This window comes from Odontesthes bonariensis, chromosome 16 (genome assembly GCF_027942865.1).
Source record: "Odontesthes bonariensis isolate fOdoBon6 chromosome 16, fOdoBon6.hap1, whole genome shotgun sequence".
Classification (NCBI taxonomy): Eukaryota; Metazoa; Chordata; class Actinopteri; order Atheriniformes; family Atherinopsidae; genus Odontesthes; species Odontesthes bonariensis.
The window spans coordinates 21462218-21484831 of record NC_134521.1 but is presented as its reverse complement, the minus strand read 5'-3'; the positions used below and the strand labels follow the sequence as shown (position 1 = coordinate 21484831).

General features: G+C 40.3%; 1 protein-coding gene across 3 annotated transcripts in view; it reads right to left on the bottom strand.

Annotated features, from left to right (window-relative positions):
• prr7 (proline rich 7 (synaptic)) overlaps positions 1-13683 on the bottom strand; it is a 34229-nt gene extending 20546 nt beyond the window's left edge. For 2 of the 3 annotated variants that reach the window (XM_075486576.1, XM_075486577.1), the window contains exon 1: positions 13295-13683. The gene's annotated coding sequence lies outside the window, so the exon portion shown is untranslated. Of the gene's footprint in view, positions 1-12902; positions 12975-13294 lie in introns of those variants that run through there. The other variant, XM_075486578.1, reaches the window with a different exon arrangement.
• Between the last annotated feature and the right edge of the window lie 8931 nt (positions 13684-22614).

The window sequence follows — 22614 nt, the reverse complement described above, 5'->3', positions numbered from 1 at the left end:
TTGTTTAAGTTGATGAAATACTCCTGTTTCTTTTACGTTGAACCACCCATAAAAAGCTCTCTTACGATTGTTATCAATGGCTCCTCACAAAATGTCACTTGGGAAACAGTTTTTTTTTTAAATCTGATAATCAAATCAACAGGATTGGAAGAGGAAACAAACTGTCTTCTGATTTGAAGTTGCAGTGACACACTTTCGGAAAAGTATGGTTCAACGGAACCAGGGTGTTTTCTTATCTGGATTAATTAACCCTAACAATCGAGTGGTGTCATGACACTGATTTTCAACTCAGGCCAAGCTCATGTTCCTAAGAGTAACATTTTCAAAAATAAGCTCTTAAATGGAGAATTTGGGGGAAACAAATTAAAATTGTAATGACAGAATCTGAAAAATTATTTCCAGTATATTACAGCACTATACTACAAAACAGATACTGACTTCTTATCTGTTGTTTATAGAAAAAAGATGGTATTCTTGATCAGCCTAAATTTACCCAGCAGCTTTAATGAGCTTTAAAGTAAGATTTCAACATGCAAAATGAACGGAGCCGTGAAATATGGCATATATGCAGCTTGTTAATGATTGAATCTAATATCGAGTTAGGCTGAAATGTTTTTTTTTTTTTTCAATGAATCAATTCATTTTTGGTCAGTCTTGATTATTGTCCTTTTGCCCTTGTTTGAACTAAGCATCGTCTGAGATTCTGAATGAACCAACTGGGAAAATAATCAGCGAATTAATGACAAAAATCACAAGTTGCATTAAGACACATTGAGCACCACCTCCATCAATTACAACAGTAAAATAATTCTCATTCAATAGCATGTGGAGGAGTATTTGTAAAGAGTTGTTTTTCTACTTTGGCTGCAGTAAAGCTTCGGAATACTTCTTCCACTCATGAGAAATTAAGATTTAAAATCATGAATCTGACATGTTGGAGCTGCAGAGTGTGTTTCCTGTGTGATGAAAGACTCTAACAATGAGCACAGGTATGGTTTAATGGCTGTAATGGGGGGTAAAAGGAAAATGTATTCCTCTTACTTCAGAGAACGTGATTATTCAAAGATCCAGTCGATCACATTAACATTCACTGAGAGCAAAAAAATTGTTGAAATCTGCTGAGATGCACAGAGCAGGTTATATAACTTTAAATAAGAAACCGAAAAATTTGGAGCAAAATGATTGGACCAAAAAAACTCTCAGTCAATGTTTCATGAAAGCGTAATGACTCTATCGGTCCAGTCTCACCAGAACTTGTACAATAGGAACGTTTGTCCACAAAGTTTCACAGTCCAAGCTTAGATTATGAAATTAGATGATAACATTGAGGTCCGCATTGGCTCAATGTTAGGGAGCACCGCATTATAGACTATAAAACTTGCATGTGTTTTTTTTACATCTAAACCAAACCATCTATATAGATTTGAACCACAGTCATATACTTTCAAGTTCCAACTGTAACCATTAGCAGACGGAAGCTAAGTGAAAAAGTGAAAGAAGAAGAAGATGCTGGATGCGATTTGAACCAGCAAGTTAAGCGTGATAACCATCGACATCATTACATCATAAGCGCCAACGCCGCTCGCAGAGGAAACACCATCAGTAGCACAACGGGAGCTTTATCTCAGCTGAAAACTGAGGAAGGAAAATATAAATACTGTTTGTTTTTGTTTTAAATAAATTTCATCACTTCCATCCATTTTCCAGACCCGCTTAATCCAACTCAGAATCACAGCGAGGGAGCTGGGTCATTAGATCACATAAGCATTATCAATTGTGAATGGGGACGCAGTTCTGAAACACCTGAAACGAAACGTGAATTGACCAATCACTAAAACAAGTCATTCCGAAATGAACAGAAATGAAAAAGCACAGTTACGTTGATTCCTCAGATCATTTTACTTTTGGCCAGCGAACAGTGCTGTTCTTACAACTTATTATCGCTTTAGAGAACTGAGAAAGTGTAAAAACACGTAGTTTGAATCACTGTGTTTCGTATGTGGTAAAAAGTAAGTCAAATTAATTTATAAAGCACATTTATATGTAGTTCACACGAACCAAAGTGCTTCTACAAAGGGTCATAAAAAGATAAAACATCGACTCAGAGGCCGAGAAGGCGATGCTTGAGTTGATAGTGACGTCATCTCTGTTTGCAGCAATGGACTTACAGCCTCACAAAAGTTCCTGGAACCATTAAATACTAAAACAGCAGAACAGACCAATTTTGAATGGTAGGACTTTTAAGGAAAAGATTATTTACCTTCTGAGCATGTTAGTTCGAGTTAGTTAATGGACTGTTTCTGATCAGATTAGTACATTTAGGCAACTTTAGCATATAAAAGATTAGACTTGTTAATTAGCAGCTAAAATAAATCACGATCAGTCTATTCTTGTCATTTTTGTTAACTCCAATTTACCCTGGGTTGTTGAATTGGTTAGAAAAAAGTTATTAGATGTTACATTTCTTGGGATAGGGTTTGTTAGACATTAGTTAGATTAAATTAAAGACCTCCTAACAGGGTCTGCGTTACTTGCTGATGAAATTACATTTTCCTATCACCATTAAATAGTAGTTAAAAGGACAACTGGCTGCATACAGCTCTTTAGCAGTTCCCTGTGTGATGTGTAATGGGTACTCTGTGCGTTGGAAATTTAAAATATCAGTAAATGAAAAGATAAGAATGTTAAAGGGATAGTTCGCCTATTTTGACATGAAGCTGTATGACATCCCACATTAGCAATATCATTTATGAACATTGACTTACCCCCCGCTGCGTCCTGTGAGCGGAGTTCCAGCCGAGTTTTGGCGTCCACGAAGCTAGTCCGGCTAGTTGGCTGGGGCTAGAAAAATAAAGCGTCTTGCTTCTCAAAAAAATATGCGTTCAAAAGAGTAAAGGCCGGCGCGCACCTTTACGATTCGTGTACGATTTTGTCGGCCCGATGACTTCGCATGGGAATCGTAAAGGTGTGCGGTAGCAGCCGACAAACGATTTTGTCGTTTGTCGTTTCATCGGATCAAATTAAACATGTTTGATATTTTCGTATGGGTTTTCCTTGTGCCGAATACAATCGTATGTGTGTGCAGTCTCTGTTCCGATGTCATCGCGCAGGATTATTTAAACAGCCAATGGGAATAGCGCACTTAGTCACGTTGAACGACTACGACACAAACATGGCTGCCTCCAGTTTGAAAGTCACATGATTTGTGGCTTCCTATTTCGGTCATGTGATAACATTCGGTCAAAAAACTTGTAGGTTCGCAAGTGTATGCGGTGGACGTGCGAGCGTGTCAAATACGGTCCGAATTGTTATGCCGATCACCCGACAAACGATGCAACGATGACATCGTAAAGGTGTGAGCCGGCCTTAATACATTTGCATCACAAAATCGTTCTCAATGAAAAAGTCAGACCTCACTTCGCTTGGCGGCTTGACGTATTGATATCAAGGGAGGCAAAAATAGCGCCAAGCGAAGTGAGGTCTGACTTTTTCATCGAGAACGATTTTGTGATGCAAATGTATTACTCTTTTGAACGCATATTTTTTTGAGAAGCACACCTTTACGATTCCCATGCGAAGTCATCGGGCCGACAAAATCGTACACGAATCGTAAAGGTGTGCGCCGGCCTTTACTCTTTTGAAAGCATTTTTTTTTGAGAAGCAAGACGCTTTATTTTTCAAGCCCCAGCCAACTAGCCGGACTAGCTTCGTGGACGCCAAAATTTAGCTGGAACTCGGCTCACAGGACGCAGCGGGGGGTAAGTCAATGTTCATAAATGATATTGCTAATATGGGATGTCATACAGCTTCATGTCAAAAGAGGCAAACTATCCCTTTAACATGTTGGTTGTAGTCAAAAGAAACACCCAAAAAACAGTGACCTGTGAAATCCAGTGTTTGGTGACCAATCCTTCTACGCTGACCCTTTACCCTTCATAGAAGCAAATGATTTCCCAGATCTAATTGAACAAAAGCCAAAATTTCAATTCCTTAGAAAGCGACAAGTCTTACCGACTTACAACATGTATATATTCATTTCCCTCATATACATTCATGTTGAAGAAAGTGCACTCTTGGCTCCTTCACACAGAGATTGCAACATGACGAAGCAAGAATGATACTCCTATTACGTCTCATTTGTTTGCCTTTTCTTGTTTACACTTAACCCAACAGAGATAAAGTTGGGTTTTCTTGGTGTGTGTTTTCTTGTTTATGGTCGGAAACCAGGTCGTCTGCGTGTGTGTCGCAGTTAACGCAGACATGCCCCCCCACCCCCCCCCCCCCCCCTTGCGCAGACACTCTGGTGCACCTCCCCAAAATTGTAACTGACCGCAGACAGTGCCGCAGATATCGTCGCAGGGAGGAGAGAAAGGAGGCCTCTGATTGGTCAACTCTACATCCGCTCTACACTATGCGTATTTCCGGTTTGCTAACCGGCTAATGGGGACGCTAACCGTGCTAACCGTGACGATTCTTTCGCCTCTCTGCCAGCTCCAGTAGTAGCAATATTTCTTCTATTTCTAGATCGATCAGCTGCATCTCAATCAAAGTGCGCATTCGTCCAGTCGCCATTGTTGTTGAATGACCTCCGTAACCGGAAGAGAAACACGCCACCCACCACACCCACAATCCTAGCTTGTTCGTGATTGTCCCTCTTGCGTTGTAGCGTGGAATTAACATAGCGCAGACTGCGCTTCAAAATTGGGCATAAATCAAAAATAACTGCGTCATACCTGCGACAAGCTCACTGCGACACATTGCTGCGAGAGTATACACGGCCCCACACTGATGTTCCATGTCGCTCTTCTCATTTAAGAACACTGGCATTTATGAGAAACCACACAGAGGTGGAAAGACTAATTGGGCTTCTTAGCGACCATCTGGAATGATTCATGTGTGAAAGAGTCTGAATTTAATATGAATATTAGACTCGTTGTAAAGCATTATGTTGGAGAACCACAGCATTAGTGACTCATCCTGTGGATCAGTGAAGATGCTCAGTAAATGCTGATTTTCACCTTTTCCCAACCAATTAAGGTTTCAGAATCCAGACTTTTGCATGACTTTTGCATAATATCCACCTGAAACAGGATATTAGATTCAGCCAAATGAGTAGAAGTGTGTATTTCAACAAAGCGTGAAATGATAGTCAGAATCAAACAAATTACACATTTTATTCAAAGAGCAGCTGGTTTTGTAGCTCGGTTTGTTCAGCTTGAGTGGTATTTCTGAGAGATTTTAGCTTGAGTTTGTAAAATGTTTGCGCTTTTTCACTCGCTGCACTGTTCCTTCAGATGTGAAATTCAGAGAACAGACGTTCTTGCAGGGCTTCGTGTCAACGACCCCAAACGAGCAGCAGTTAATTAGACCACAGATGCCCATCTGTCCAGATCTGACTTCTGTGTCAGCATTTGTGCTGGCAGATATTTTTAAAGCGGACTGTGCATGTGTCTGACTGGTGGTGCAAAGGTTAACAATAGAGGATTTAAATAGATAGCAGTGGTCAGAACCTCAAGAGTTATTTTTGATATCACAGCCCATATTAGAAATATAACTGAGAAAGTGTTCTTTTTCTTGAACAACATTCTCAGAGTGCAACCGTTCCTCTCTCAAGCCAATTGAAACCATTGAACCATTTCAGCTCCTGAAAAAAACTCAGCTGCTCGTTTTCTGACGAGGACCAAAAAGAGAGCACATATTACACCAGTTTTAACATCTCTGCATTGGTTTCCTGTGTGTTTTCGGATTGATTTTAAGATTCTTTTTCTGGCTTTTATGGCTCTCAATGGTCTTAGTCCAAAATATTTATCAGATTTGCTGTTGGTTTATGAACCTCCTTGAGGCATCCGGTCCTCAGACGCTGGTCTTTTATTTATTCCTGAAGTCAGGACTAAAACACACAGAGAAGCATCATTTAGCTACTATGGTCCTCGTCTATGGAGCAACCTTCCTGGGAGCCCGAGGGCAGATGAGAGTGTCTGAGAGAAGTTGGATTTTTCTATTCTGTTGACCTTCCACCAGTGTAATGTGTAGTGTACAGCAGGAAAAGTCACATTTGGATATTTGTTTGTCTTTATATTGTTGTAATTCTTGTAGAATTAGTTTCTTTCACTCTGATTTAAATTTTGTTTAAAATTTAAATGATTTAAATCATGCTTTTTATTTCTACTGTTTTTGTCTATCTGTAAAGCACTTTGAATCACCTTGTAGTTGAATTGTGCTATACAAATAAACTTGCCTTGCCTAGCCTTGCCTTACAAGTGTGTTATACGGACACTTACTATGCTCAGCCCTACTCTTGTTTGGGCTGTCCAATAGGCTCGTAATAAGGTTCAACTACCTGTTCTATGACTTATACACACCTGGGAGAGTGAATAAAATAAGTAAAATAAAATAAAAATTGCATGCCTTCATTCCATGTTTGTTTTGACTCTCATAAGCACACAGTAGTATTGACATGTTCATGTGTTTGCATTGTTAAAAGATCTTTTTCCTTTTTGTCCCTATAAAAAAAGGAGTTTTAGTAACTTCTCTGCTACAGTTTTAACACAAATCGAAAGGAAACACTTACAACAGTAGCAGTGATTTTAAGAATTATATAAAAGCTCAGACAGCCTGAAAACGTCTCATCGTTTTATCAGAAGATCAGAAGAGAAAGTAACAGAAGTCAAAATGTTGTCTTGAGTAAAGACACGTCAGGCCCTGCGTGAACCTCCAAAACACTACAGATCAGTTTAATCCAAAGCAGATCGTCAAACAATCAAGCAGAGACACAAAAGGCAGCTTGATTTACTAAAAAAAAATGATTAAAAAAAAGAACATAAGTCTGCAATAGATCCATCGTATTTTAAAAGTTTAGATATCTTCACAAACTTACTCAATTAAAAATTGATTTGCTGGTCACCTTTTATAGCAAGCTGAGGTGTGATGTAAAGTGTTATCTCCCTCTTTCCACGAAAGGCTCCCCACAGTTGTGATTATTCCACCTGAAACCATGGCACTCTCATCCATTTTGAGAAAAGATATCCATCTGGCTGAAGTGTTTTTCTTCTCTGGGCCTGACACTTATTATAGTAAAACTCATAGCAGGAGTGGAGCATGTCTTCCTCCTCCCCTGCATCACATCTGGGAGTCACACAGCACAGTGAGTTGTATTTTTAAAAAATTGTTCAGCGGGACTGACTCATCAGCTGTGCTTTCATGAGGTCGAGCAGCCGCTGATATTTCAATCTGCCCCAATCCGCCCCACGCGTGGAGCGATCTACACTCAGAGCATAACCTCCACACCCACGTGTACAACAACACGGCTACACCGCATACTCACACTGTTTAACCCCCCCCTTTCATCTGTTGCGTCTTAAAGGCTCCTTTAAACTACCGCCTGACTTAAAACTCTTTGAGATGAAGAGGAAAATGTATGTTTGAATTACAGCATTGAAGGGTGAACTCTCCAACCAAAGCAACTCAAAGTGCTTCAAGTGGAGAATAAACAGCCAGAAGACGTGATGGATGGTGGATGGTTATGTGAGTTTTGCTGTGACGAGATTCAATTAACCCTGAAATGCATGGCTCATTAACATTCCAGCGCTACATGTCTTACACCTTTACACAGGAGCAGTCATCCTCTAAGTATCAAAACCATTCATTTAAAGATTTCAGATTGTTTGGTTGACACCTCGCAGACCTCAATCTGGTGTCAGCAAGCACTCGGAGTGACATGCACTGGACTGAAACAGATGAGGCGTTTCCAGCATCTTTGTGGGAGTTTTCAAGCTGAATTGGTTCTGATTGTAGGTCCTGTTCCTTTTTCTGCAGCCATGGTTAAGGAGAATAAATATTTTATTTTTTAACTGTTATCAACTCTGTTATAAACTCTGTGTAAACAATCTTGGCATCAAAATAAAACTAACATTTGTGAGACTTTATCAGAGACGGCTCAAACCAGATGTTGTCACACCCATGGACTCATGTTTTAAGTTTCATGTTTTAGGTCACGGTTTTGGTTCTTAGTCCATGTTTAGTTTTTAGTTTTGCCATGTTTTAGTTTCCCTTCACTTACCAGTTCATTAGTTTCACTCACTTCACCTGTGTTTTTTCCCTCAGCTGCACTCACTCTCCAATCACTCTCACTCCCTATTTAGTTTGTCGGATCTTTGTCTTTGTTTCGTGCCCTTCATGTCCCACCCGTCTTGCTATCCATGTTCCACGTTGACTTTGCCATGAGTCCGCATCCGTGTCCTCCCTTCCATCCAACCGATCCTGACAGATGTTACCCTCCCACCACTGCTACCGGGGTTGAAGAGGTTACGGAGAAAAATTGTACCTTACTGATGTAAAAATGAAGAAAATGAAATTCAGTGTGTGCTCTTCTCAAGACTGAAAAGTTAAAGAGCATCTAAAACCTGCTTGCTTCTAAATGAGAGATATCAGCAGAAGGAGATGCTTATTAGTGCCTCAGACTGCAGAGAGACCGTTCTGAGTTTCAGCGTAATGACATGTCAGTCATCCGGCATTCTTTGTATCTCAGAAGTAGGAAGCAGTTATTTAGTTAACGTAACCCTTTGACATCTTGCTCAACCATTTGGCAGAGCTCATTTTTCACTGACTACATTCTGTCTTATCGAAGATTAGTGGAAGTGAAACAAACTAAACCACCTCTAAAACTTGTTTAAGGTATATGTATGCTAAAATAAAGTATGTGCTATTACATTCCTTTTTAAAAATGTCATTCTGTTACCATAGAGTGTCAACCCAACCATTTATGAAAAAAAAAAACATTTGTGATTCTGATTATTACGGCTCCAAGGAAATGAAACAAAAAATTTGGTAGTAATGTTCTACCAGGTCTTTTTCTTATTCGATACTAGTTTAAGAATAAAAAATGGAGGATTTTACATAGAATGGGAAGAAGTCTGGTTTAATAAACCTTAGCGTATCCAGCTATACAATCCACCCTGACTTTTTGATAATTTTTCCACTACATAAAGCTGAAAACTCTGAATTCTAAGGGTTTGTTTCTTTTATCAAACGCTTCATAAATAGGTATGTCTGAGCACAACACTTGAACCGCCATTCCAAAAACAAACCTGTAAACATCGGTAAAACATCGCTGATATAAGCTACAGTTCTAAATGTTTGTCACTAAAAACTTAGAACCGACACCAGCGTTCCCACCGCTGCTGAGGTTCTTTAACAATGTGGGCCAGTTCAACACATGACTCTTGACAAGATTGAGCTTAAAAAAGGGGTTCAGTACCAGCAGTCTGTGGCCAACTGAGAGAAATCAGAATTTAGTCCCTTATAGGCTGTTCAGTCATTCTTCAAGAGTTTTTGTGTCTAATCTGTGTCCAAATTTATGCTTGCATGGAAATTCAAAACTGTGGGACAAATCTCAAAAGAGGCACACTCCACAGAAGAAAGGAATGGAGTGGCTTAATCCACACCATAAAATCTGCTGCTATAAACTGGGCTGTTAGGATGGGGTTAAGAAGAGTGCTGTCGTACTGTTTTTCTTTATTTTAACCAAAGCTTGACACAACAACCTATTAAGACCTCAAGATATCATTTCATTTTGGGAGGAAAAGGCATTGCATATATGTCTTTAACATGTACAAATGAGTAAACATTTGGGCATCCAGATGAACATTCAGAACACTGAGAAAAAAAGGCAAATTTAAGAAAGAAAAAAGAAAATAAACATTGATAAATGAGCCTCTGTGCCTTCTGGTCCTGAGCAGAATTTCCTCCAACCTTGTTGTCATTTATCTCAGGTGTGGCTGATTTAGTCAAAACTGATTCAGTGCTCGTAAAAATCCGCCTCGTCTTCTTCTAGAAATAATGCTTCATCACTTTTTCTGTTAGTCGCAGTTTGTTCTGATCCTGAGACATTTTTTATAGAAATGTCTTTAAAATGTCACCTGAGCTGGGCTTTAAGATAATTCCTGATGCTCTGCTTGTGTCTCATTTGTGAGAGATGCATTAAAAACAATTCTAAAGCAGCTTTAAGAATCACATTCTAACTTACACACCTGTGCTTCATAAACCTCAAATCTGCTTAAAGTGATGCTACCTTGTTTCAGTTTCCACTTATATAAATGCTGCTAGCAGAAATGAAGGTGTACTCAGAAACAGCCAGGGTTACTCGTCTTATTTGACACAGCAGGTGCTTTTCATTATGCAAACATGTCTTCGAGCTTCCCTTACTGACATCAGCTCCTCCCTGTGAGGATGAAGGAGCTGAATCTAACCACCAAAATACAAATTCTTGGTTTCATAGCATCAGTCTTGATAAAAGTTCAACTGTGAGTTACGTTTGAAGGCATGGGATTATGTCACGGAAGTTGATATAAGACTTCAGTTTAAGATACACCAATGTTTTCCTGCTCTCCTTCAAGATGCATTTAGGGGATTGGAAAATCCTCCATGATGGCACACTAATCCACAGTATGAAAGCATAAATTAGCCTCAGGAATAACATCCAGCATATATGGAACATCAGTTCTTCTTTAACTGTTCAGGAAGCTTTGACTTGTTTGTGCATCCCAAAATGCAATACCTCAACATATCAAAAATCAGTCTAACCTTTGTCAAGAAACAAGCTTACCTTCTCGTCAAAATAAGGATTTAAAAATTACTTTTAGGATAATTTGCAAACATCAAACTTCAGATAAGTTGGTCATAAGCCTCATCTAAGGCTGGATATAGACTACAAGATTTTTGTGCTGTCCATGACGAAATGTGAAAGAATTGTGACGACATCTTTAGACAAAAAAACACTTGAAGACTTTACAGCAAGACTGTGAACTAATTCATAGGGATTCCTGTGTTGAACTGTTGTCCTTCCCCAGACAAAATGTGAATAAATACTGCAAGGAAGAAATCCACTTTGTACTTTAACTTTAGAGACAGGATCATGCTAATGGCTGAGGTTGTTTTTTATAAAAATAGTTCAGGAATAAATTTCTCAACAGTGATTATCCATCCACCCAACTTCTATACCAACCTAACCTAACCCAGGGTTTTGGGGGTGGCTGGAGCCTATCCCAACTGTCATTGGACGAGAGGCGGGGCACGCCCTTGACAGGTCGCCAGTCCATCACAGGGCTGATACAGACACACAACCATGCACGCTCACACTCACTCTTAAGGGACAATTTAGAGTCACCAATTAACCTAACACTCGTTTTTAGACAGTGGGAGGAAGCCGGAGAACCCGGATCGAACCCACGCATACATGGGAAGAACAAACTCCACACAGAAAGACCCCAGCTGGGCATCAAACGTGGAACCCTCTTGCTGTGAGGCGACGGTGCTAACCATCACACCACCGTGCGGCCTTCGAAAGTGATTAATGGACCCAAAATAAGAAACTCTGCTATTAAACCCAACTCCATCTCACTCCAAACTAATGACTGCAGGGACTTCCTTGTTCATAACTTAAAAGTCGTGGGACTTCAATGCATTTCATTGAACATTTTAAGGCCAAACCATAAGGTTTTCCTAAACTTAATACTTTTAATCCTTAACCATAACCAAGTACTTTTAAGGCAGGACAAAATAGAAGTAATCTAAAGCAAGTTCAAATAAGGAAAGCATGAAAAGGAGCAAGTGAAAAGCAGCAATGATAAGGTTGGTCTCAAACACGAGTCCAATGTTTGAGAGTTTGGTCTCTAACATCTAAAATCAAAATCCATCCCCTATCTGGGATATGGGACTGAGTTCATTGTTTGTCTGCTCAGACCAGAAACAGCTGATGAGCCCAAAGCATTTCAAATTTTGCTGGTCAGGTTAGATTTGTGCATCAAGTCTTCTTCAAAACAGGCAAGAACGACTCAAGCAAATGTGTGTGTGTGTGTGTGTGTGTGTGTGTGTGTGTGTGTGTGTGTGTAAATATACATACATGTACAGATATATTTTTCTTCTTTGGATTATTGGGAGATTTTTCAAGATTTTTACTGTTTTTATACACCTTTTCTTATTAACATCCTCTAAATGCAATTTAAAAAAAACTGTGTCTAATTATCTAGTCACATAACATCAGGGTAAAAAAAAACAGTGCCATATATACTGATCAGCCATAGCATTATGACCTAATATTGAGTGTGCTCAGCTCATCAAACCACCTCTGACCAGTCAAGGCGCAGTCACAGAACATCAAAGTGACCCTAGCAAAACATCCTTTAGGCCCTGTGGGTTGTTGAGATGGTCTTCGTGTACTGGCTTGCTTCCAACGGATGCTATCAGATTCCATCAGATTGGTATCTGGAGATTTTAGACGCTCAGGCTCTTTGACATGCTTTTTAGCCCCTCCTAAGCTGTTTTTGCAAGGCTCAATGCTGTCCCTCTCAAGCTGCTCGTTAGGGGAGTGGTGTTGCCATACTGAATGGCAGTGGTGGTGTGTGTGGGGGGTGGGTCTACAGAAATGTTTAGGTAGATGTCAAAAAAGTGAAATCCATGTGAGTCACAGGAGGCAAGTTTTCCCAGCAGAACGTCCTATTGGAACAAGATGATCCACCTGTCAGTGGTTTTAATGTTATGGCTTATCGGTGTATGTTACCAACACAAAGCGAAAGAATGCAGAGCACAGAGATCTATAACATGTGGAGACTACACTAATTTGGCTTCCAGTCCACATGCAGGAAGTCAGAAATGAAACAAATATAATTTCATCTGGTTCTCTACACATGCAAGAAAGAAGAAAAATGCAAGTAGCTGTCGTTCCCACCCCCAACACCATGTTACTCCCTCAATTATTGAAGTGTTATTGTGTTAATATGATTAATCATGATCTTGGTGTTCTCCTCTCTGTTTTAATTGGCTCTAAAAGCCCCTAAATGTCACTTATCAACATTTTCAAAAAAGTCCATATTTGACGTGAACGTGTTGAGAACTTTTAGTCTTACCTTTAAAAATGGGAAATAAATCTCATCCATCTGTTCATAAATACAGCTGTACGTCTTGTAGATTAACTTGTTCGGGAGCCTTAGGGGTTGTGTGTGTGTGTTGTTGTTGTGTGTTGTGTCATCCAAAACACAGTAATCCATTTCCACATTACGCCACAGCTCAGACTCACTGCTGCTGTCAAGAATCTCTTCTTCAAAGATTTCCTCCAGCTTTGTTATCCTGACACCGAGGAGAAAGACGTGTGTTTCTCAGAGGAGCCGCAGCATTAACACCAAATATTCACGTTTGGAGTCTTAGACGTGTGTCCGCGCGAAGGTGATAGCGTCCCCCAAACATCATTAAGTCTCCACAGGTCGGTGTGTGAGCATCATGTTTTCGTGGTAAAACTCACCTTTAATTCCCCTGCCGTCTCCGAAAAGATGACGCACTCAACTCTCTACGTGGCAGTCAAGTTTAAGCCCAAAAAATGTGCAACAAATATCACCAAAAAACGGTAGAAGCACTTTCTTTCCCGTGACGGCTCCGCGTCCAAGTGCGCATCCTCGGCGATAAGAGCTCCGTGCTGCGCGTCGTGTTCTGGAAGTCAGTGGTGATAAAGCGAGGTTTATCAGTTCACCTTGACAGCCCGGCTCCTCCCTCCGCCTCGCGGTCCTCTCCTTTATTCAGTCCCTCCACTCTCCTCTCATCACCGAAGCGCTTCGTGACACTCAGCCCCTTCTCTGTCTGTCTGCTGGACGGTGAGAATACAAATCAACCAGGGGGTTTTCCAAGGACGCACGACTTTGGCTGAGGGACACGTCAGCTGATTCTAAACGCACACCAGCTACATGTACAGTATTTTACTGCTGTCATGCACCCATGTGTGCTACCTGCAAAAAATGATGCATTTGGCTGTCAGGCCTTTTTTATTTGGGACTGCTGAACAACAACATTTCAGTCCGTGCTTTTTATGGTGGGACGTTGTGCTTCAAGGTGATCAAACCACTCTGTGAGGGAAGAGAAACAAAGGCAGGAGGAAAAGTTGGCTCTAACCCGGGAAGGCTGTGGGATTTAAAGACAGGGGAAGCTTAAATGTTTAAACATATGTTCCCCTTGTCATAATGTTATTTTAAACAGCTGTGTGGGGTGTGGGGGAAGTTACCTTTTTTTCACCTTTGCTACATTACTAAATTCCACACCATCATGCAGCCTGTTGCATTCCTAAAGAAAGTTCATTTTTAATTTGACAAGATGAATAGGAACCTTTCTCAAATAACTCATTTATGAAAGCAAAATGTTCATTTTAAACATGTTCATTTCAACAACAGAAAAATAACTTCTACACTGTTTCCCTTTTTCTAGAAAGCACTATTCCTAAGCCTTTGACCACTATCATATGGAGTAATTAGCTGGAGTTAATAACTACTACAAGCAGGGATGTTGACTTCTGGATGGGTAATACTTTGTAAATCCATTTCAATCGCGTGAAATCGCGTGAAATCGCGTGAAATCGCGTGAAAGGTGGAACAATACTGAACAGAATGGATTTGGCTGCCAGGACTTGCGATGTGTAACTTTGTAGCCAAATATTTCTCATTCGATCACTAACACCACAACATCAAAGCCAACTGTGGCATCATTGAATATAAACATTTTTAAGAAGGAGCTTCAGAACCTTTCAGGGTAGCTCCAATGACGCCCAACGACGTCCACAAAAGGCTCTTACAAAAGAGGCTTTCTTCAAAGATGATCGAGTTCTTACTCAATGGTCAGAAACTTTAAAGGTCCGGTGTGTAGGATGTAGCAACATCTACACAAAACTGCAACCTACTGAGAACCATAACAGCCCACGTACAATGAAATTATGTGAAACACTGCAACAACCCTGTTGTGTTAAACCTGCTTCGTAGAACACAGGAAAAATGTGGAGGGTGATAGTGTCTACATTTTCTTTAAAGTCATCCTACTTTTTGTCACTTATCAAGACCGGGTCACCAGGGCAACAGTCGGAGCAGAGATGTTTCAACCTTCGTCTCACAAGCCACCTCCTCCACCTCCAGGGACCCAAAGGGATTACCAAGCCTTACAAGATGCCTGGAAGGCCTCCTGACCAGCTCAATTGGCTTCTTTTGATGCACAAAAGCAGCAACTCAACTCTAAGACCTGAAGTCTGAACATAGGACATAGATTAACAGGTAAACCGACAACAGACTGGGCAACTCACCGATTTCTGATGGGAGCATGGCTTCAGATATAAAGGTGCTGATTTTCATCAGAGCTGCTTCACACTCGGCTACAAACTGCCTCAGGCCACACATTTTAGAAGACTTTTGTTCAAATTTATGACCATTTTATGAAACGATCCACCCCTTTTCTGTACCCAATTAGTCAAATTTAGGGTTGCGGGGTGGCTGCAGCCTATCCCAGCTTCCACTGGGTAAGGAGTGGGTACTGAAAAGCTTTTCAGTGCTTATATGGCCGAACACGTCTTTTTGTGACCGACCAAATTCAATATAAATAAATGCTGTTGGTTTCACGGCAAAGTAGATAAAACTCAACCAGGACACAGCTGATAAATATCTGCCCCAGCCACTAGTAAATCAGCTGCTTCTTACTGGCTGATGAGCAGTGCTTTGAACCAAATGCTGACATCGGATTTGGAATAACAACACAAGTACAATGCCGTGTATCCTGTTAAACCAGCTTTACATAACGCCTGATGCCACAGAGCTGTAACCATCTCCAGCCAGATCTGCAGTCAAGAGCAGCCTTTTTATACTTAAGTTACAAACTGGTTATCAAATGACAGTTCATTACACCTGCACCTCCTGCATGTTAAATATTCATGTCCTCATTAGAGGATGAGATCCCTCAACACACAACTATCTTGTTCAAATGTCAGTCTCTTTAAAGAACGTAAGCTTTACATCCATGCGAAGCCTCGATGAATCCAGAAGTTATTGTTGCAGCGGTGGTTACAGGTCATGTGACTCTGAGTCGTTGGTCAGACTAAGGGCACTAAAGCGCCTGAGCTCAGCCGACCTGCAGCTGATTTGACTTCCAAACTTCTTCATTAGACTGAATTCAAATCACACTGAAGCAGGTCCATGTGTGCGGAGAGTCACATGTAGTTTCTGTTGGCTCCATGGTCCACTCGTCACTTTTATGGGTCTCATTATTGTGAGTAATTAATAATTGTCATTAAAATGTGCTGTTATTTAGAAGCTAAATAGATTAGTCCATAAGTTTCAAGAAAAGAAACAGTAAAGACTCTTGAAAAGCAAAATTATTTGTACATATAATACTACCATTTCCTGGACTTCGATCTCTGCTGTGAAGGAGAAAAGTCTGAGGCTTCTTTTGGCCACTTTGCATCTTTTTGGAGTTACTCTCTCTTTGCTGCTGCTGAGCATCTGTCTGTCATTTTTCCCAGTAATTATTTGTGTCGCGTTAAATTTGATTTGTGTCGTTTATCCTGTTTTTGTGTCACCACGTTGCCTCCTTTGTGGCTTTCATGCACGTTGCTTTGCATCCATCCATTGCATCGTTTAGCAATCCAGAAAAATATGCTGCCAATTTGTGGAAACCACAGTTGCACACTGTGTCTACATCCTTTGTGCACTTATTTAACTTTTAGCTTTCTAAACAGGAAAGGCTTATTGTGGGCTGGCTTGACAGAGTTTAAATCCTGCAGTAAACTTCCTCTCTTGTTTTATTTTTTTGCATGCAAAGTAGCATCCAGATATTAAACTGATTGCTCTGAATAAGACAAGCCAATATAAACAACATTTTTACCCTGAATACGGTCATGTTCAAGGTCAGCAATAATCAAACTTATATATATAGTGGCGTACACAGATGTTATTTTGTGTGATATTTATAAATATTGTGTAAATAGATATTTATAGGTGCCTTTTTTCTACTCAAATGATTCATAGGTCACTGTTAAGTGGCTTAACAAACAAAAAACACTGAAAATGTTCAGGTACAAGGACTGGACTGAAAATGAGCGAAAAAGCAGCCGATGTCCAAAGAAAGACTTTGAAAGACCTTCAGAAAGCCTGGATTGCTCAAGGTCACTTTAAAAGATTACAAGAAAGTCTGCCTGCTTGGAGGGAAAATATGAAGAAATGAGGGCCTGGATCGGGAGTTTTGTACAGGACTGTCAAGATGTTGAGATGAGAGCAGCTTTCGGTTTTAGGAGCCGATGTCTGAACTGAGATGTCTCACTCAGTTAAACTGTACTCTGTAAGAAGCGTATGTGAGTATGAATAGAATATTCTAAATGCATTTCTTGTAAACACCACATCTGGAATATTTTCTAATCTAGGATAAGGCCAATGTATTAAAAAGTAGCCACACAGCACAGATGAATGTGCTTATGATTTATAATAGTGGCTTCCTGGACGCTGGGCTGCCTTTTCTTACGTGTCCTAAGGGTTGTTATTTTTCGTTTTGGTCATTTTACTTGTTGAAATGTTGTATTTTTTTTCTCTTTGTCAATTTTTTGTTGAGATTCTGCATCTGTTGGGAGTCATGGGTGTGTGTCTCTTTCAGAAACATTTGCAGATAAAGTTCTGGGGGCTTTCAGACTTGTAGTCTGAATGCCAGAAATATCCTCTTGCACAGGTTGTTCAGGGTTTCTGGAAAAAAAACGTACTTGTAAGAAATCTGCCACTTCAGCTCTCCAATCAGAGGAAACATGCAGTCATGATGACAAAAGATGACGAACAAGCATCCCGAGACAGACACACACATAAAAACACACAGTCTAATCGGTGACTGTCCTCCAGACGGTCGTTTCTGAACCCCATTGAGGTGAACACTGAGCCTGTTGTCCTCATCAGTTTCTCCATCATAAAGATCAGTCTGTTCCTCCGCCTGAGTATGAAACACTTTTAGCCTCCCATTATTGCCATTTCCTGGGAGAGGCGACTTCTGGTCACAGATGCCGTCATTTTTTTAGTCTTCTACTAAGTTAAAGAAGATGTTACGACTTAAATTAAAGCTTTATGCCAGTGTTTAAACTTAGAACATGACCTACTGATGCTTTGTTTGATACTTAACGTTGAAACTCAACCAGGAAGAAGTTTGTGTGTGTGAGTGTGTGCTTTTGGCAACAGAGACGAGACGTTTGAGCCGTGACGGCGTGCGGGTCGATGACCCGTCGCTCCAGCCAGAATCCTCCTCCAACATGCCGGGAATAAAACAATACGCCGATGAGCTCAGGGTGGTCACACGGCTGTGACGACAGAGACGACATGAAGAGAGGCCTGTAATGCCTGTGCAGGAAGCAGTTTAATACCTGGAAACTAAAAGCCCGTCTACAGCCTTCTCCAACACTCTGTTGTTGCTCGTGAATATTTTAAGCTGTTCATCAGGTTCCAGAAAGTACCCTGTGAATGTGTTCAGTCAAGCTTGGAGTTAATTAATTAACTCATAACGATACAGCGACGTAATAATGGACAGTGTGTTGGGTGTAAGGTGATATTAACCAAAACATGACCCCAGCAGCAGCCAACCTGCTCTTGTTCCCAGGATGTCAAATACAGATGATTTGTTAAAGAAGTCTTTACACAAAGTGATGAGAGGCAACGAGCATGATAGATGTGAGTGTTTATTAAAGATTATTAATCCCCGGAGGGAAATGATATCGCTGCAGTATTGATTATTATCAAACATAGGCTTTTGTTACAGATGGATGAAAAACACGTAGAAGGTTGTAGCAGAGGGGAAGGTGTGGTAGAAATGTTCAGAGCTGGCCATCAGTGCAACAACTTAGCTGATGATGTCACACACCGTCTGCTGTCAAACTTCAGCTACAGTAGAGATCTGTGTGTGTTTCAAATTTATCCAATAAAGAGTCTTTTTGTAGATTTAATGTATCCTAAGTTCAAAAGGCCTTCTTCTTCAAAAATCCTTCTATTCAAAGTTGGTATTTCAAAGATAAGGACTAATTAGCTGCTGATGAGACGCAAAAGTGCTAATTGCTTGTTCTCAAGTCTTTCCTGTTTCCTTCCCTCAGCAGGGAAACCCGACTACTGAGGACTGAGGAATTATAAGTCCTGAATGCTGGAGAACAAAGATACTTCAGGGTCAGAGTCTCCTTCAAGTTTTTTTCTGAACTCTCAAACAAAAGCTTGATTCTTCTCTGCTCACAGCGATAAGTGGGCATATCAAAGCTCGAGAAATGACAGTCGAGGGATTCTTACGGTCTTAAGAAGAACGTGTAACTCTCAGTTTAAATTTACACTTTTATGACAAGACTCACAACAAAGTCTAATAAGAAAAACTAAACAAGACGTGAGGCTTGATAAAGTCAGAAATAAAGCAGAGATGCCTGTAGTTTTGTTTAAACCACACCGGATGTCTGTATAAATACAAATACAGCTGAATATATAAGAATATGCATGCCTTTTCATGTTCAGGCACACGACAGGACAGTTTAAGCCTCAGTTAGACAAAAAAAAAAGTAAGTGTTACAAATACACAAGTCAGAAAACAAAAAAATCCCCCAAAAAGTTAATGGACACTGTGTTTGTGCATTTTTTGACAGAGATTTTATGTAAAAACCAATATGGAACAGGATTCCTTTTTGGGAAAGGTGGAGGAATAAATATGTGCGTTTATGTGAACTAAGACTAAGAGATTTGGAGAATGTTGACCATACCTCTAATAACTTGTGATCCAGGCTTGTGTTTCCTCCTCTGACATTCATAGATCCTTGCTTCATTCAGTGCTGTGCAGATACAGTCTGCCTTCTTTTAGAATTATTTAAAGCTTCGGCTCAACTGTCACGATGCATATCTGCTTTATTAACTCTTCAGTCTTACCATCACTTGAACACAGTAGTACTACAGTGATGTACATACTAATATCAGTTCTAATAATTACAGACTTTGATCACTGCTGTGATTTGTTGATGATTCTTGCTGCCAAAGTCAGTGCTTGTGGTTCTTGTTGTGAGGTTGTTTCCCCTCCAGCTGAGATGGGAAACGACGTAGTAACAGTTTGTTTTTAGAGTGACGGAGGATCTAAAAATGGCCGGAGCCATTTGAGGTTCCCAGCAGGTGGATTGATGCTCGGTGTGGAAACTCCTCTGAAGTGATTTCACAGCTGACGTGGTTTCCACTGATGGAGTTTGCCCACGCTGAGCTGCTGAGTGTCAGAATGAGGAGTGGGTCATATCTGGGATTGCAGGAATCAAATTGCAAACAGTTTGACTCCAATCATGACAAGGCTTGGTGATTTTCTTCCAGACGATTTTTAACATCAGCATGTTGAGCATTACAGATATTCATAGACCTCTGAGGATAAACCTGACACCCGACAGCTTGTATATGTACATTTTTATGAACGCCACCAGAGTGTGATTTATTATACTGCAGTATAATAAGTACTGCATAGAAAAATGCAGTGTCAGCAGCTCATTTAACATGTTACACGATAAAAAATCATTCAGATGAACCCAGACAAAGAAGAGTTGCATGTATCACAATGTAAAGATAAAGAGACTAGACATGAAGAGACAAAATCAAGAAAACAGACATAACTACTCATTGTTAACACTTCGTGATCAGAACTAATTAAACAGCACAGCTGACGCCAATGGGAAAACTCATTAGTTTTATAGTTATTTTTTATTCAAATCAGTACTGGAATTTCGATGGATGAGCACATTAACTTCCGCAGCCTCCCGAAAATTAAATTGAATTGAATTAATAGGCTGGTTACAGCACATGGCCTCCCACTTAGGGAAGAGTGAAGATAACCTCAAAAGCCAGAAATGTGGACCTCATAAGGGTGAAATATTTAGCCTGATAAAGTGAGATCTTTGAAACATTCTGATAGCTGCATATTTTACTTAAAATCCCATTGTGGTGATCATGCTTAAAGAAAAGTGATCGGCAACACCATTTGAATATGAGTCTGCACAAATTTCACAACAATATCACATTTGTTGAAATATTTCAGATGACAAATACGTCGTGACATATTTCTGTATAAAAAAAGTCAGACTATTCACTGAGAGCCAAAAGCATTGACTTGATTTGTCAGGATCTAATCTGACTGACTCATTTGTGAGTGTGAGTGACTGAGACGAGCATGATAAATGAGCAATATGACGGGGACCGGTGTGGGTTCTGACCCAGCAAACGGGACAAAGTGACAGACGGGAGACAAAGGGGTTAAAGGTGACGGGAAAAAACGTGTTTAACTTGTCATCAACGGACACAATGCTCCCAAATGTGTGACTGGGGGAAAGTGTGACGTCCGATCCAGAAGTGACACAGCGTTCAAACAGTGGACGTCTTTGTGCTGGACGTCCGCTCGAACGCTCTGGAGGTCCCTAAAAGGCCCCCGTCTCATGCAGTCTGGTCCAGATTGCTAAAAGTTATAAAGTTTAAGATGTTTTTTTTTCAGGTTCAAACTAACAATTGAGTCTTTTAATGGTCTAAAGTGCAGAACTCAGTAACACCCATTTGATAAATACCACAGATTAGAAACTTTTTGTTTAGCAGTCTTTTCTTTCTTTTTTGGGAGATTTCTTTTGCATTCTTCCCACAAAAGGTTTGCGACACTGTGAGAGTCTTAGCATATCTTCTTCTAGTGCTTCTTTAGGTCATCCATTGTGGATTTTGAGGTCCTTTTAGGAAAATGTGTCTTGCGTTCATCCTATTTTCATTTCTGGCTTTTACCCTACAAGCTAATTCAGCTCATTGCCGACCCTGATAATTTATTTGAGAGCTCAAATCAGAGTTTTTGCACGATGTCACCCCTTCAGAACATTTCTGGAACATTTCAGGACTCCAGTACAGATGTGAAAATGGCTTCACAGTGGAACAGTGTTGCTGCACTGAAAAAGGACAATGTTCAGCAATGCTGCCAAACAAACACATGAAATGTTCAAATGTGAGTCTGAATTAGTTTTCTTGCACATTTTTTAATATAAACTTAGAAAAACCTGTGTTGTATGCCTGTAAATATAGCTTAAACTTACTGAATCGTGCATCTGAAGTCTCCTCAGAGCTCTGATTGACCGGTGTATTTTAATTACAGTGAAATATGAGGCGCTCCTCCCAGCTGGTTGAGTTTAAGCACTCTTAATGCAGCTCACCACCTGATTGCGGAGAGGCCTCTCTTCATTTCCATCCACTCTATGAGGGTGTTCATCTGTAATTGTGGAAAAAACAACCTGTAATCAGCTCTATTATTGCTTGTTCTATGGTGATGATCAGCAGAAAAATATAGAGTAACAAAGTAAATGCCACTGAATAGCAGCTTTGAACATGCACTTCGGTGTGTCTGCGTGGGATAGAGCGTGTGTGTGGGTGTGTGTCTACATGCAGAGTATTCATTTCACTGGAATCCTTCCCGAATTTGAGTTGCCATGGTAACACGGGGTAATAAAGGATGGGAGGGCACACGTGGACGCCTTTTCACTTTATGAGGCTCAAACATTTGTTACCATTGTCGTTGTGAAGAGAAATTGTTCTAATTTACTAAGGCAACACAAGACTGAGGAGGATCATGATCTGATTTATAAGTTTCAATTTAACTGAGCAGTCACTGCATAACAAAGGTGATACATGACTGAGGTCATTATTACCTATTTACTTTGTCATAGAAAGCTACAGAGGAACCACTCAACAAGTCTTCTGCTGTCCTTCATGTGTTGCTTCTTAAAGTGTGTTCACATTTTAAGGTTCAGCTCAAATGAGCTCTGAATTT